The sequence below is a fragment of the Protopterus annectens genome, chromosome 9.part0, assembly GCF_019279795.1.
Source record: "Protopterus annectens isolate FY-2018-M chromosome 9.part0, PAN1.0, whole genome shotgun sequence".
Classification (NCBI taxonomy): Eukaryota; Metazoa; Chordata; order Ceratodontiformes; family Protopteridae; genus Protopterus; species Protopterus annectens.
In genome coordinates, this window is record NC_056743.1 from 40,980,274 (window position 1) to 40,995,732 (window position 15,459).

Consider the following 15,459-nt stretch of genomic DNA (forward strand, 5'->3'; position numbering starts at 1 on the left):
CTGTTTGATGTAGACACCACAGGAACTGCTTGGATGGCACATAGGCGTATTGTATGTACTACTCTGTGTGATGTAGGAACCACAGGAACTGCTTGGATGGCACATAGGCATATTGTATGTACTACTCTGTGTGATGTAGGAACTGCTTGGATGGCACATAGGCATATTGTATGTACTACTCTGTGTGATGTAGGAACCACAGGAACTGCTTGTGTGGTGCATAGGCGTATTGTATGTACTACTCTGTGTGATGTAGGAACCACAGGAACTGCTTGGATGGCACATAGGCGTATTGTATGTACTACTCTGTGTGATGTAGGAACCACAGGAACTGCTTGGATGGTGCATAGGCGTATTGTATGTACTACTCTGTGTGATGTAGGAACCACAGGAACTGCTTGGATGGCACATAGGCATATTGTATGTACTACTCTGTGTGATGTAGGAACCACAGGAACTGCTTGGATGGCACATAGGCATATTGTATGTACTACTCTTTGTGTTGCTCACCACCTAGCAGCTGATGGAGTGGAAGCCCTTCTTGTTGATATACCGGATGCCATGTGGAGCAGGTAAGGCCTTAATAGCAATATGAATGTGGTCAGTCACCCTAAAAGCTCAGGGAAGAAGAGTGTGCCATATAATGCCTGCATGGAGGTGTTTCTTTCCTATGCTGTCTATGGAAACCAAATATACTCCTCCACATGTTACATTATCATGTCAGCGAACTGGTGTAGGATTTGGGATGCAGTCGCATTAATAACCCCTAACATGTCCTTTGCTGGATGTGGAAAGTTCCTTTAGCAAGGGTGATTAATGTTGCCCACACCTTCATGTCCACTCAGATACTTAGTCCACACATACCACTTGATTTCATTTTGGGGGTGGCTACTACTAACTCGTGTGGTATTTATGTCCACATGCTAGTGGTTGACAATGTCCAAGTTGTGGAGGTGATGTTATGTTTGCTGCTGACAGATATATCAGTGAGGTTGTGACATGGAGGGGAAAACATGCAGCAATGGGGACTCATCATAATGTGAGTGAAGATCCTGTACACCGTTGTTCAACACAGGAATCTGTCCTGACCCATCTGACTAATTTTATACTGTTCTGAATTACTCCTCTATGTTTAATTTCATAATTTGAATATATGATGGATTTCTTTAGTATATTGACACACTTATTTGCATCCGTTAGGTGGACAGTAAAATACATGCACACTACACTTATTTGCATCCTTTAGGTGGTCAGTAACATACCATGCACACTACACTTATTTGCATCCATTAGGTGGACCGTAACATACCATGCACACCACACTTATTTGCATCCATTAGGTGGACAGTAACATACTGTGCACACTACACTTATTTTCATCCATTAGGTGGACAGTAACATACCATGCACACCGCACTTATTTGCATCCATTAGGTGGACAGTAACATACCGTGCACACCACACTTATTTGCATCCATTTGGTGGACAGTAACATACCGTGTACACTACACTTATTTGCATCCATTAGGTGGGCAGTAACATACTGTGCACACCACACTTATTTGCATCCATTAGGTGGACAGTAACATACTATGCACACCACACTTTATTTGCATCCATTAAATAGACAGCAACATAACATGCATACTACACTTATTTGCATCTGTTAAGTGGACAGTAACATACAGTGGACACCACACTTTTTCAGTAGTATGATAGCCACTCACTGCACTATTTTGTGTAATGCTGTTGATGTGTCAGTGGTTTCTGCCTGGTGTTTCTTGCTATTTTATTTTATGGGCAGCCACTGTGGTGCAGCAGTTAACGTTGCCACCTCACAGCAAGAAGTTCTGTGGTTCGAGCCTCGACTGGGTTGCCTTCTGTGCAGAGTCTGCATGTCCTCTCTGTGGTCATGTGGGTTTCCTCCAGGTGCTTCGGTTTCCTCCCACATCCCAAAGACATGCTGTAGGTGGATTGGAGACTCTAAATTGGCCCTAGGTGTGAGTGTGTGCGTGTGTACCATCCCCCACTCTGGAATTATAGATAAACTCACTAAACTAGGTATAAATCCCTATGTCACAAGATGGATTGTCAACTGGCTCACTGACAGAACCCACACTGTGAAAGTAGCAGACTCCAAATCTGACTTCAGACCAGTAACAAGTGGAGTACCAGAGGGTTCAGTCCTGGGTCCTCTCCTGTTTGTTATCTACTTCTCTGAAGTACAGGCTAACACAGAATGTCTTTGGCTAATGAAGTTTTCAGATGACTGCAAACTAGGAGCCATGATCAAAACTCCTAACAATGCAGACATCCTACAAAAGGGCCTCACTGAGACAGATGCCTAGTGTCAAAGCTATGGCCTCATGCTCAATGCCATAAAGTGCATTGTCATCCCCTTTGGTAAAAACTCTGTACCCATGACTTACAACATAGGCGGTAGTATACTTAACACCGAAAGTGTGATAAGAGACCTTGGGACACAGGTGGACCGTAGTCTCTTCTTTGATAATCACATCACCACAGTAGTCAGGAAATCCTTCTACGTGGCACACCTCATCACAAAAGGTTTCTCATCCAGAAAAAAAGAGGTCATTGTTCCCCTCTACTCATCACTCATTAGACCCATTATAGAGTACAACGTCCCTTTTGGTGTGTACCTCACAAGACATCTACAACAACTGGAAAGGCCACAGAAATACCTCACAAAGAGGATTACCAGCCTCAAACAGATGCCCTACGCAGACCATCTCAAAAAACTCCAGCTTTACTCCGTCGCATATCGCCTACTCAGAAGTGATCTATGCCTAACATATAAAGCTATGTCAAACCCAGAGCTGTTGGACATGCTCCAATTAAAGAAATCCCAATCCCTCCGAGCTACACAGTCTAGGGACCTAAACCTTGCCACCACAATAAACAGAACATGCTGGAGGGATAGATTCCTGTCCCAGAGACTTCCCATACTCTGGAATAAACTACCTATGTATATCAAACAAAGCTCCTCATTAGCACTCTTCAAGAAAAATCTTGATGATTGGATGGAAAATAGGAAATTCACCCCGGGGATCACCTCTGTGGCTCTGCTTGACAGTGGCGCAGGAAAATAATTTTCTTGGGTGGCAAAAGCCAGGTTACCTTTTTGGCTGGGCTTGTATAGGCCCCAGGGCCGATAGCCTAGTACCTACCTATGAACCTATGTGTGTGCCTTCTGTGAAAGGCTGGGTGCTGGGCCGGCAACTTGACACTGTAAAACTCCACTGCCAATCATGAGCGGACAGGTGATCCACTGTGGTGACCCCTAACTGGGAAAAGCCGAAAGAAGAAGAATAAGTTTCTTGCTATTTTATATTCAGGGATGGCCTTATGTATAGGTGAGCTAGGCAATCATCTGGAGCGCTAAGCTTGTAGGGGTGATATTTCTCAATTTATTTATTTATTTTGTTACAGCAATATTTCATTACTCCAAAAAATACACAAATACATAAAGCATCACTGCCAGTAAAACATGCATCTGTGGCACAGCAAGAGCTCCATGGGGCAGTGCTCCATCTTGTGTTCACCCTAAACATTGTGAGAATCATGGGAGTATAGATAGTGCAACATTCAAATGTAGGTGCAAAGGTACATGAAGGAGATTTTTTTTTATTTTATTTGCCTAATGACTCAATGTATGAGGGACAGAGCAGAGGCCGTGACATTCTGCAGACGTTTGGACAGACAGGAGCAGAATGATGCAGTACTGGTGAGAGAAGTCTTATTATTAATTTTACAATGTTGGCAATGAGCAGCTAGAGATTTTGGACAATATTTTGTGAGGACAGTTTGAACTGGAGAAACGGTACTGCAAGCTAAGTACTGTTTGGCAACACTGGCAGTCATCATGCAGATATTTTGGTATTATTAATCTGGCTTTGTGATTTGTGGGAAGCAACTTGGCTAGGAATAGTTTAATGTGTGGCAACTTGTTTGTGTGGACTGTAGAGGCTTATCTCTCAACTTTTTATCAGGAAATCTGAACAAAATCTGCAAAAATTGGGGGGGGGGACAAAGGCCCAAAACTAGAGACAGATTTTAAATATTACTCTTATTAAACTTCATATCCTTCATAAAATGCATGCTAGCACAACATCTGTTATTCTAGTAACTTCCTAATCTTATAAGAGCAATATATGTACACAGACAACCCTCACCTCCTACCACCAAACACTATGACCTGTGAGAGATGCACTTATATAGCCAAACTGGAAGCAAAGCACTCTTTACCAAAGACAGGCCTAGACAGTCAAGAGGAGAAGGTAAACACTTGCACCACACCACACTCATCAGATAGTCCCTCAAAACCTACACCACCAAAACACACACACAGAACCACAAAACACACACCTACATTCGCGGAGGTTCTCTGTACTAATCTGCCCAAACAACAGAGACCTCCAAAGCAGAAATGCAAGCAACCTCCACCCCCCAACACAACCCAAATGACACATAGTCCACATACTCAATGTGCCACTCAACTACAGCCCATAAGGCATAACGTACCCAACACTCTAGTCATAGATGACTCTATAGTCAGGCACACTGATGTTCCACTCACCAGGCTAAACAAGGAAAAAGTTACTGTCAGCTGCCTGTTTGGTGCCAGGATCCACCACATAACGCACGCACTCAGGTCACTCCACAAGTACAAATATGACTCTGTCATTGTCCATGTTGGTGTGAATGACCTGAGATGTACCTCCCTGGACTACATGAAAAGAGACATGGAGGAGCTCTCTGATCTTGTAGCCCAGGCTGGTATAACCCTAGTCCTGAGTAGCATCCTGCCATCACCCAGAATGACACCACAGTACAAGGACAAAATGATTGACTTTAACAATTGGCTAAGCTTCTGGTGTCATTCTAAGGGAATCCAGTATCTGTCTGCCTGGGATGACATGATCGACAGACCACGCTGCTTTGCCAGAGATGGCCTGCACCTGTTGCCCTTGGGATTCCGGATACTGGCAAAGGCTCTTGCCACCCCTATAGTGCCTTTTTTAGGCAAGGTTCAAATGACAAATTCACCACCGTAACAGGTACAAGCAAGCAAAATCTGAGGGTAATGCTACTCAATGCTGGAATTCTAAATCTCAAAATGCACTCACTCGAGGCACTCCTTAAAATGGAGAACATTGGCATCTGTGCAGTGACAGAGACCTGGTTCAAAGCTCCAGAGAGCACCCCTGCATTACCAGGCTATAATTCATACAACACCTTTCGGCCACCAAACAGGGACTGAAACACTAAAGGTGGAGGCGTGTCCATATTCATTAAGGATATCCACACCTCCAAGCTAGTTGCTCAGCATAATGCATCCGAGATTATTCAAGTTCAACTAACTCTGGGCAAAACCGCAATCCAGATTGTAGCTTGCTACAAACCCCCCACCATGCCCCAGGATTCCCACTCCTCTTTTCTTGATACACTGGAAAATATTAAGGTACAACCCAACACTCTAATAATGGGTGATTTCAACTACCCTATCATTAACTGGGAAAACTACTCATGTACCAACTCTTTTGCTCAACGTTTTCTGGATATCATCAATTCCAATGCTTTGGATCAACTTATCCACACCCCCACCAGAGGCAGCAATATCCTAGACCTGGTCATCACCAACATGGGTGACCGGTGTTCCACACCAAAGGTCAGCTCCTCGTTGGTCAGATCCGACCACAAGCTAATCACCCTAGACATACACATCCCGCTCCCACCCCCATTAGGAAAACAACCGTAAAAAACTTCTCCAAAGCCAACTTCACGCTTCTTAAGTCAGAAGTGGCAAACTTTATGACACCCATGCAGATGGACAATAGAGGTACGACTGCTGAATCCTACACAAATGCACTTTATAAGCACTTACATGAGTGCATGGATCGTGCTATCCCTAACAGAACCAAGATGCTATCCTCCAAAAAAAAGGAAGCCAATCTGGTGGTCTTCTACCATAAACAAACTCTACAACAGAAGAAAGAAACTGTTGCAAAAAAGAGTAAAATCCCATGATTGGAGGAACTCCCTGGTAAGCCTCAGTAAGAAGCTGAGATCCCTCATAAAATCCTCCAAAGCTAGTTATGAAAACAAAATTGCCACTGATTCCAAAGACAACCACAAAGCATTCTATAGCTATGTTAAAACTCTCAATGGCAACACTCAGATCTGCTCTGAGTTACAGCACAATGACACTAAATATACAGAACCAACTGATATTGCCAACGTCGTGGCAGATAGGTTCAGTGCTAACTTTACCCCCCTCTCACCCCCTAAAGGGCCCATCTTTATACCGGAAGAATGCAAAGTTCCTGTAATCACGGCTGCACAGGTAAAAACTTCACTCTCTAAAGCCGAGAACACAGCATCCATGGGGCCTGACAACATCCCAGGCTGCCTTCTACATGAACTACAGAATGAACTGGCACCCCACCTACGTACCCTGTTCAATCATAGCCTCACCTCAGGCTTTGTACCCATTGAATGGCACACTGTGACAGTTATCCCACTCCACAATGGGGGGGGCCACAACAGACCATGGGAACTACCGCCCCATTAGCCTGACGAGCCTCGTCTGCAAGGCCATGGAACGTATCATCATGGAACTCATAAAAAAAGACATTGGAGATCTCCAAACCCTGTACCCCACACAGTTTGGGTTTGTAAAAGGCAGATCATGTCTCCTAAACCTGATAGACTTCTTTGAAGTAGTCACCAAGGCCATGGATGAGGGTAAGGTGGTTCACACAGCCTATCTAGATCTTGCCAAGGCATTCAACACCATCCCCCACTCTGGAATTATAGATAAACTCACTAAACTAGGTATAAATCCCTATGTCACAAGATGGGTTGCCAGCTGGCTTACTGAAAGAACCCACACTGTGAAAGTAGCAGACTCCAAATCAGACTTCAGACCAGTGACAAGTGGAGTACCACCGGGTTCAGTCCTGGGTTCTCTCCTGTTTGGTATCTACTTCTCTGAAGTACAGGCTAACACAGACGATCTTTGGCTAACTAAATTCGCAGATGACTGCAATCTAGGAGCCATAATTGAAACTCCTAATGATTTGGATATCCTACAAAAGGGCCTCACTGAGACAGATGCCTGGTGTCAAAGACATGGTCTCAAGCTCAATGCCAAAAAGTGCATTGTCATCCCCTTTGGTAAAAATTCTGTACCCATGAACTACCACATAGGCGGTAGTCTACTTAACACCAAAAGTGTGATAAGAGACCTTGGGACACAGGTGGACAGTAGTCTCTCCTTTGATAATCACATTGCCAAAGTGGTCAGGAAATCCTTCTATGTGGCACACCTCATCACAAAAGGTTTCTCATCCAGAAAAAAAGAAGTCAGTGTTCCTCTCTACTCATCACTCATTACACCCATTATAGAGTACAATGCCCCTGTTGGTATGTACCTCAGAAGACATCTACAACAACTGGAAAGGCCACAAAAATACCTCACAAAGAGGATTACTGGCCTCAAACAGATGCCTTATGCAGACCGTCTCAAAAAACTCCAGCTTTACTCCATCGCATATTGCCTCCTCAGAGGCGATCTCTGCCTAACATACAAAGCTATGTCAAACCCAGAGCTGTTGGACATGCTCCACTTAAAGAAATCCCAATCCCTCTGAGCTATGTGCTCTAGGGACCTAAACCTTGTCACCACAATAAACAGAACATGCTGGAGGGATAGATTCCTGTCCCAGAGACTTCCCATACTCTGGAACAGACTACCCATCTATGTCAAACAGAGCTCCTCATTAGCACTCTTCAAGAAAAATCTTGATGATTGGATGGGTAATAGGAAATTCACCCCGGGGATCACTTCTGTGGTTCTGCTTGACAGGGGCACAGGAAAATAATTTTCTTGGGTGGCGAAAGCCAGGGCACATTTTTGGCTAGGCTTGTTAGGCCCTAGGGCCAATAGCCTAGTACCGACCTATGAACCTATGAACCTATATAAAATCTGTCCCTATCTTTGGGCCTTTGTTCTCTCATTGATAGATTTCTGTGAGAGGTATGATCATTATTTTTTTTTCTTCACAAGTAAACATCTGGTGCATATACAGGTGGCTGTCTTTTGGGAAAGAACAAATAAACATACTGTTTATATATGTCTGACAGCAAATGTGTTATGTTCTATTTTTTTTTTCATTTTTGTCCAGTCTGATATCAGAAAGGTATGCAGAATGTGGTTGCCTTTTCAGAACAGGGGATGAGGAGGTATGCTAATATGAGAGCTGCAGCTTGAAATATGACAGTGGGAATTAATGCATTAACTTTAACCCCAATTTAACACCAGAGTAGGATACACAGAAACTGATTACCTATTTGAGGTGGTGGAGTGGGAAGCAGGTACTATTCCAAGATATATGTATCCTCAGAAACATCTGCTTTCTCAGTTTCTTGTGAAGTGTTGTTTGGTCAGCTCTGAACTTTAAAACATGGATACAACTTATTTCTTTCTTGAAATTAAAAGAAGTACGACTGACTCTTTTCCACATGCATAATTTTTGTTCATGTCATTATTGGATGAAAAGGTTATGAAAAAAAGTCAAAAGTGCACCTCAGAGCATCTAGAAACCTAACGGCTTCTGCCAAACTTAGTATGGCCATTTTCACTGCAGTTATTACAGTGTAGTTTTTGTTAGTTAGGATTCCCTGAAAGGATGCAGGAAACAAAACAAACTTGAAGAGTAAGGTTGAATTTCTTTCTTTGATCATGGTTTTTGCTCAGAAAATCATTAGATGAAAAGGTTATTTAAGAAACTCTAAAATACATCTCACAGCATCTAGAAACCTTATGGCTTTTAGAGGCCTTTTGGCCCACAGACCTCAAGCTTAATGCATTTGTTTCCTTTGCAGTTATCAGAGTGCAGGCTATAGCCTAAATAGAACATGTTGAATGAATGAATAACTGCAGGACAAAACTGAAGAGTGAGACAAACTGTGAGAAAAAGGAAGGATAAAAAAGGTAAGCTGGACAGTGTGAGTAGACCAGTATGTCATGGGTAGCTTGGATGGCGGGCTTTCACCAGAGACCCAGGTTATCTAAGGCCAGCCCTGTTTATAGTTCCACAAAAGGGCAGTGCAAAACAATGGCAGATCCAGGTTAATGAAAAGGAGTTTATTATAAACACATGTAAGCACTTTCACAGTTATTAAACTGCTTCTTCATACGTTAATAAACACAATGCAAACCCTTACTTAAATCATAATATGTCATTACCTCTCCTTATTGCAGAATAAATATATATATATATATATATATATATATATATATATATATATATATATATATATATATATGAAATATAAAAGCCATTTTATATATAGATATTATTGAAATAGGATTTTTTTAAAAATACCTAAGATATACAAATATAAAATATAGAAAAAATTCTCATCTGGTAAAGCCCAGCCCTAATGTATTCATATGCACTATAAAATATATCTTTCACTCATAAAAGATAGCTATAAAATAAACATAGGAAACATAAGGCGAAAAAGTATGAAACCATATATAGAAACCAGTGATCCCTTACCTGATGCACATTTCTACTCTCTTCTGCATGGGAAGAAGACATATATGGTGCTGTACCACACGAGAAGACGGAGGTCTATCTAAATAAGGGTCTCGCTTTCAAAATAAGTTTTATAGCAACTTTATCATTCAAACCTCTGCCACTGTGTATTCTCATTCTTACTATCCATCTAGTCTCATTCACCTTTGTCTTTTTATATATATATATATATATATATATATATATATATATATATATGTATATCTAAACCCTTTCAGCTGACATACTGGATTGTTTGTGGGCGGTGGGTGATGCTGGGCCTTCGTATAGTGAGAGTGCAGCCAATGACTGCTATAAGATTGAAATGGGCTATTTCATAGCATGCCTGTGTACTGGTGTTTTTGTCCTCTGCAGTCCTTGGGAAACAGATATGCTGCTCTACATATTATAACATAACACCAAGGAAGTGGTGTAGGAATTATGTAACACACCCACTGTGTCCCCTGCTAGACACTGTAATGTCCCCGTAGCAAATATGGTCAGTGCTATAGATACCTTATTGTCCACAAGAGACTGATATTCCACACATCCTTTGAGATTCCTTGTGAGAATGGCTCATGTCTACACGTATATGGTGTCTCTGTCTACATCATACTTTTCTATGTTTTTCTGTGTTGGATAAAATTGGATCCGTTTGCAACCTGCACCGTTATTTGCATTGGCTACCAGAACAGTTCCAAACATGCAGTGTTCAGCTAATGCAGATGCTACCCCAAACATCTTAGCTTGGTCTCTCTCTGTCTGTTCATCAATAAGTTCTGGTGTTCTGGTGTTCAGAGTTGCTGCCCAGTGTAACTCATACAATTTTTATACATTTCAGAATCACTCCTCTGTGTTATTCATCCTCATTTGCATTCACAATTGCCTATTGTTGCTCATTTACATATAATTATATGGGAATTAGTTAATAATGCTGACTGCATTATTTCCCTGGGTAGTGTAACCATTTCACCTCTGTAAGATAGTTAACTGGTTAAATGATAGAGAAGCAAGTGTTAGAAGGCAAGATAGGCGGCCCAAGGAGTATATAATATCAAGGGGTTAAATGATATGGTGAACCTGCAAGAAGACAGAAAGACATTTTTACTGTGTGATATGCATCAGCCAGATGACTACTGAATGTACATGACTTTTATTCTTTTTAAGTCTTTATGGTTACCTTTAGGCTGATAAAACCAAGCCCCACTAGCTGTGGAAATGCATGTGTTGGCCTTTTTATTGACCTAGTCATCACAGCATAAGCAAATAGTTTGGCTGTACTTTAGAAGCACCGGGTTTTTAAACCCATCTGATGCCCATAATCATTAAGATGCCTTCAAAATATGCCAAATAACCCCCAAAGTAAAGGGTACAAAGTTCACACAGACAAACCTTTCAGTGAAAACTGCAAGAAAAACCCAGGCACTCTAGAGTTTTTGGTGTGTGATACCTTAAATGTCCTGCAAAGGAGGCCCATGGGATACATGCAAATGACCCCTTAAGGAAATCAAGTCTTTCAGCTACATGGATAGCTTAGCTATATTTCAGAAACACAGGGTGTTTAAACCCAGCTGATGCTCATCATCATTAAGGTGCCATAGTAAGGAGTTAAATGATAGGGAAGCAAGGGTTTTCATGCAAGATAGGTAGCCCAGGGAATATACAATATCCAGGGATGATCCCCCAGGTACTATTTTTTGTCTGCATTCTATAGATGATGTTAATAAGACAGAAAAAAATGCAGAAATATTTTGCTAAAAACATTAAGGGAGCATCTACAATGTATGAAGAGATATTTCAGAAACTCAGCTTATTCTCTTTATATTATTGTTAGGCGCGAGCAGATTTAATTAGGGTGTTTAAATGTTTAAAAGATGAACAAATTGGTTACTTTTTAATAACTTCTGTTTTCCAGCATGATAACTACAAGGAATAATAAACAATTTGTTAATTGTAAGAGGATAAAATCTAAAGTAACTAGGATAAGTTTTCAGACAAAAACTATGCAAAAGCGGAATTCAACACCACTGGAAATTAGGCCGATGGTGCAGAGCTGTTTAAAACAAAATTTGCCCTATGGAATGTTATTTATTTATTTGTTTATATTTGTTTACTGGGGTAGTGCACTGATCTGAATGGACTATTTGCAGGCATTGCCCAGGTGAATACGATCACATAGGAAATTATACACACACACACACACACACACACACACACACACACACACACACACACACACACACATATATGTATAATATGTTTACAGGTACAAGAATATGCTACAACATTTAGTTCAAGAAGCAGTTAACAATGTCAAAACCTGGATGGAAAATGGAATCATGCTTAGCAGAGCTTCATGGATAAGATGCAGCCATAAAACTAAGATGGATTATGCTACAAAGGTAGCAGCATATCATTATACAGAGAGAACAAAACCACAAAAGCGAACAGTGTAGCAACCAAAATAACAAAAAACAACAATTCCACTGTGCGCAAATACTCCTCTGTGTCTTGGGAATTCCACTCGGTACTATAAAATCACGATCCCACCAAAGATATTGTAAACGACATGAAAAACTTAAAATAATAAAATAATTTATTAAATCCAAATCACAGGAACAGGTTAAGCGCTTTCACTTGTGTGAGTACAAGCTTCATCAGAACACCTTAAATGATTTGTGAACTCATTATATAACTTTTTTGGCGCCATTTCCTTTTAAATTCAACACAAAAATTTAAAGAAGTATCAGCATTAATCAAACTTGATGACACTTATAATAACATGTGCACAGACAACACCCATTAATAATCTATATAAAACAATATTCAATATATTTAAAAGTCTATTCAAAGTGCAAAAATACCATAACCAATTTTATCATGTTAAAAATGTAAATATATGCAATATATATAATATATAATCTCATTTAATGGCCAATAGTGATTTAATAGAAATTGTATCATTTAAACCTGGTGGAACAGATGCATCTGTGTAAATTTGCCACCATAATTCTTTATACAGAAGTAGGTTGTTGAAATTGCCTCCTCTTTGGTTGACTTGCACTATGTCCACTATACCAAAATTGAAAGAATGCTTGTCTCCGTATTTCTTAATATGTCTATACAATGCATTTTTTCATCCTTTCTTTTTATACTATATAGATGTGAAAAAATGCATTTATTCAAACTCCTTTGTGTTTTGCCTATGTAGAACCCTGAACATGTCCTACATAGAGCAATGTATACTACCATTTTGGTTAGACAATTTCCTCCACAAAACTTAATACAAGTGTGATTGTAGTTGTCCAATATCACACTATCTCCCTGAAATATAGAGGAGGTGATTTCAACAGTCTACTTCTGTATAAAGAATTATGGTGGCAAATTTACTCAGATGCATCTGTTCCACCAGGTTTAAATGATACAATTTCTATTAAACCACTATTGGCCATTAAATGAGATTATATATGATATATATTGCATATATTTACATTTTTAACATGACAAAATTGGTTATGGTATTTTTGCACTTTGGATAGACTTTTAAATATATTGAGTATTGTTTTATATAGATTATTAACGGGTGTTGTCTGTGCGCATGTTATTATAAGCGTCATCAAGTTTGATTAATGTGTATATACTTCTTTAAATTTTTGTGTTGAATTTAAAAGGAAATGGTGCCAAAAAAGTTATATAATGAGTTCACAAATCATTTAAGGTGTTCTGATGAAGCTTGTACTCACACAAGTGAAAGCGCTTAACCTGTTCCTGTGATTTGGATTTAATAAATTATTTTATTATTTTAAGTTTTTTTTGTCGTTTACAATATCTTTGGTGGGATCGTGATTTTATAGTACTGAGTGGAATTCCCAAGACACAGAGGAGTATTTGCGTACAGTGGATTTGTTGTTTTTTGTTATTTTGGTTGCTACACTGTTCGCTTTTGTGGTTTTGTTCAGTTGCACCTCATGGAGTCTGATCGGGAATCCTCTTTTAACTTACCTCATATTCCTGCTGACTGCGACTTGAACTCACCTCATGGTCCTGCTGACTGTGACTTGAATTCGGTTAAAGCCTAAATAATAGAACTCAGAGGTGAAGTGAGTCGGCTCACCTCTCTACTCAACCATTTTAGTAGTATTTTTATTGATGCCGGTCCTGGGACTAATGAGCCTGACAAGTGTCTTTGTACTTCAGCGGCAGTTCACAGTAGCAATAACAATAGTAAGGTTTGTGTTTCGCATGTGGTTCAAGGGAACAACAATAGTGGCGAGGAGGATATCGGACTGTCTAACCTGTCCACTTACACTACGGATATACCTAATGGACAAGGAATATGCATGAACTCAAACCTTTCTGGTAGTAAAGGTACTAACACAGTAAATATTAAATCTCTTGACATTCCCAATGTTCCACTTTCAGGTACCCAATGTAGTAGCAGTAAACTGGGTACACCCGATTTTACATTTGACTTCTCTTTTGGTGATGGTGATGAGGAAGCTTATAGGATAGGCACCAAACCAAAGAGAATGAAACCGCATTATACATATGCTACTACAGCAAAAGGGATTATTAAGTCAAATGAAAATGTGGAAAATGTATTGTTGGGCAAAAATGTACTTGGCACTAAGAGCAAAAAAACTAACAAAATACAAAATACAGATCTTTTTAAAGAGTTTTTAGATAAAAATTGTTTTTTTGACAACACTCTTTCAGATACGACTGGGAATAGTTTGCATGTATTGAAGGAAAAGCACAAGGGGACTTTGAAAGATTTTGTTTACGACTTGGGTAGAAAATTGTTTCAAATTAATAGCATTAAATTAGATAATGCTTATTTATCTAAATGTTTAGAAATGACGATTGCCCCTATGGGACTTAGATTTTTCAAATTTCCAACGGGCTTGGTTGTTACAGAGAGTATTATGCATGAATGTAATACATTATTTGATCAAAGTGGATTTAAATACATGTCCTTACTTATTAAATTTAATGACGACAGGTTGGTTCATTTAATTCGAGAGGTGGAAGAATTAAATCAGATGATTAAGAATGATTTGCTTTTTTCCCAGTGGGAGAATTTGTATGTGAAGCAGTTTACTAATGCAGAGCACAAAATATTTAAAGTGTATGATCGGAAGGTGAAAAAATTACATAGGGATTTGGACCAATATAAAAGGGGGAAAGCTTATTTGTGGGAAAATAATTTTAACAAATATCCTAGCAAATCTAGGGTTGATACAGATTTTAGAGTTGACAAGAATTTTACTTCACAAAGTCAGAATGTACCTGAAAATTCTGAGGATTTTTTATACACAGAACACAGAGGGAGAGAAAGACAGTGGACAAGAGGACACAGGAAAGACCAACATTACCAATAACATCTCAGAAGTTAGTGAAGACATCTAACTATGAAGGCCATTTAGGAGAAAGGGATGATATGCTTGAAGTCACTGCCTTAGATGAAGGTATTATACAGGATGGTGTAACCTTCACTTACAAGAACTTCAATATATACAACTACACAGGATATCAACTTAATATTGGACATTTTGAATTGTTATCTAAAGGGAACAAATATGTTCCCACCAAAAGGTTTAATATTGTAGATTGTATTTGTGAAGTTAAAAGATATGTTAGGAAATTAAATTTGGCCATTATGTTTAGGGATACTAGAGCAGTAGGTATATCACACACCACGACCAATGTCTTACAAACTTTAAAGAAGAAGAGTACATATATACCCCCGATGCATCCTACCATTTCTATGTATGATAAAGTAGTGACTCGACAGATATATCAGTTGGACAAACAGTTAGCTGGGCATCATGACAAGTCCAATTTATCTGCGGAA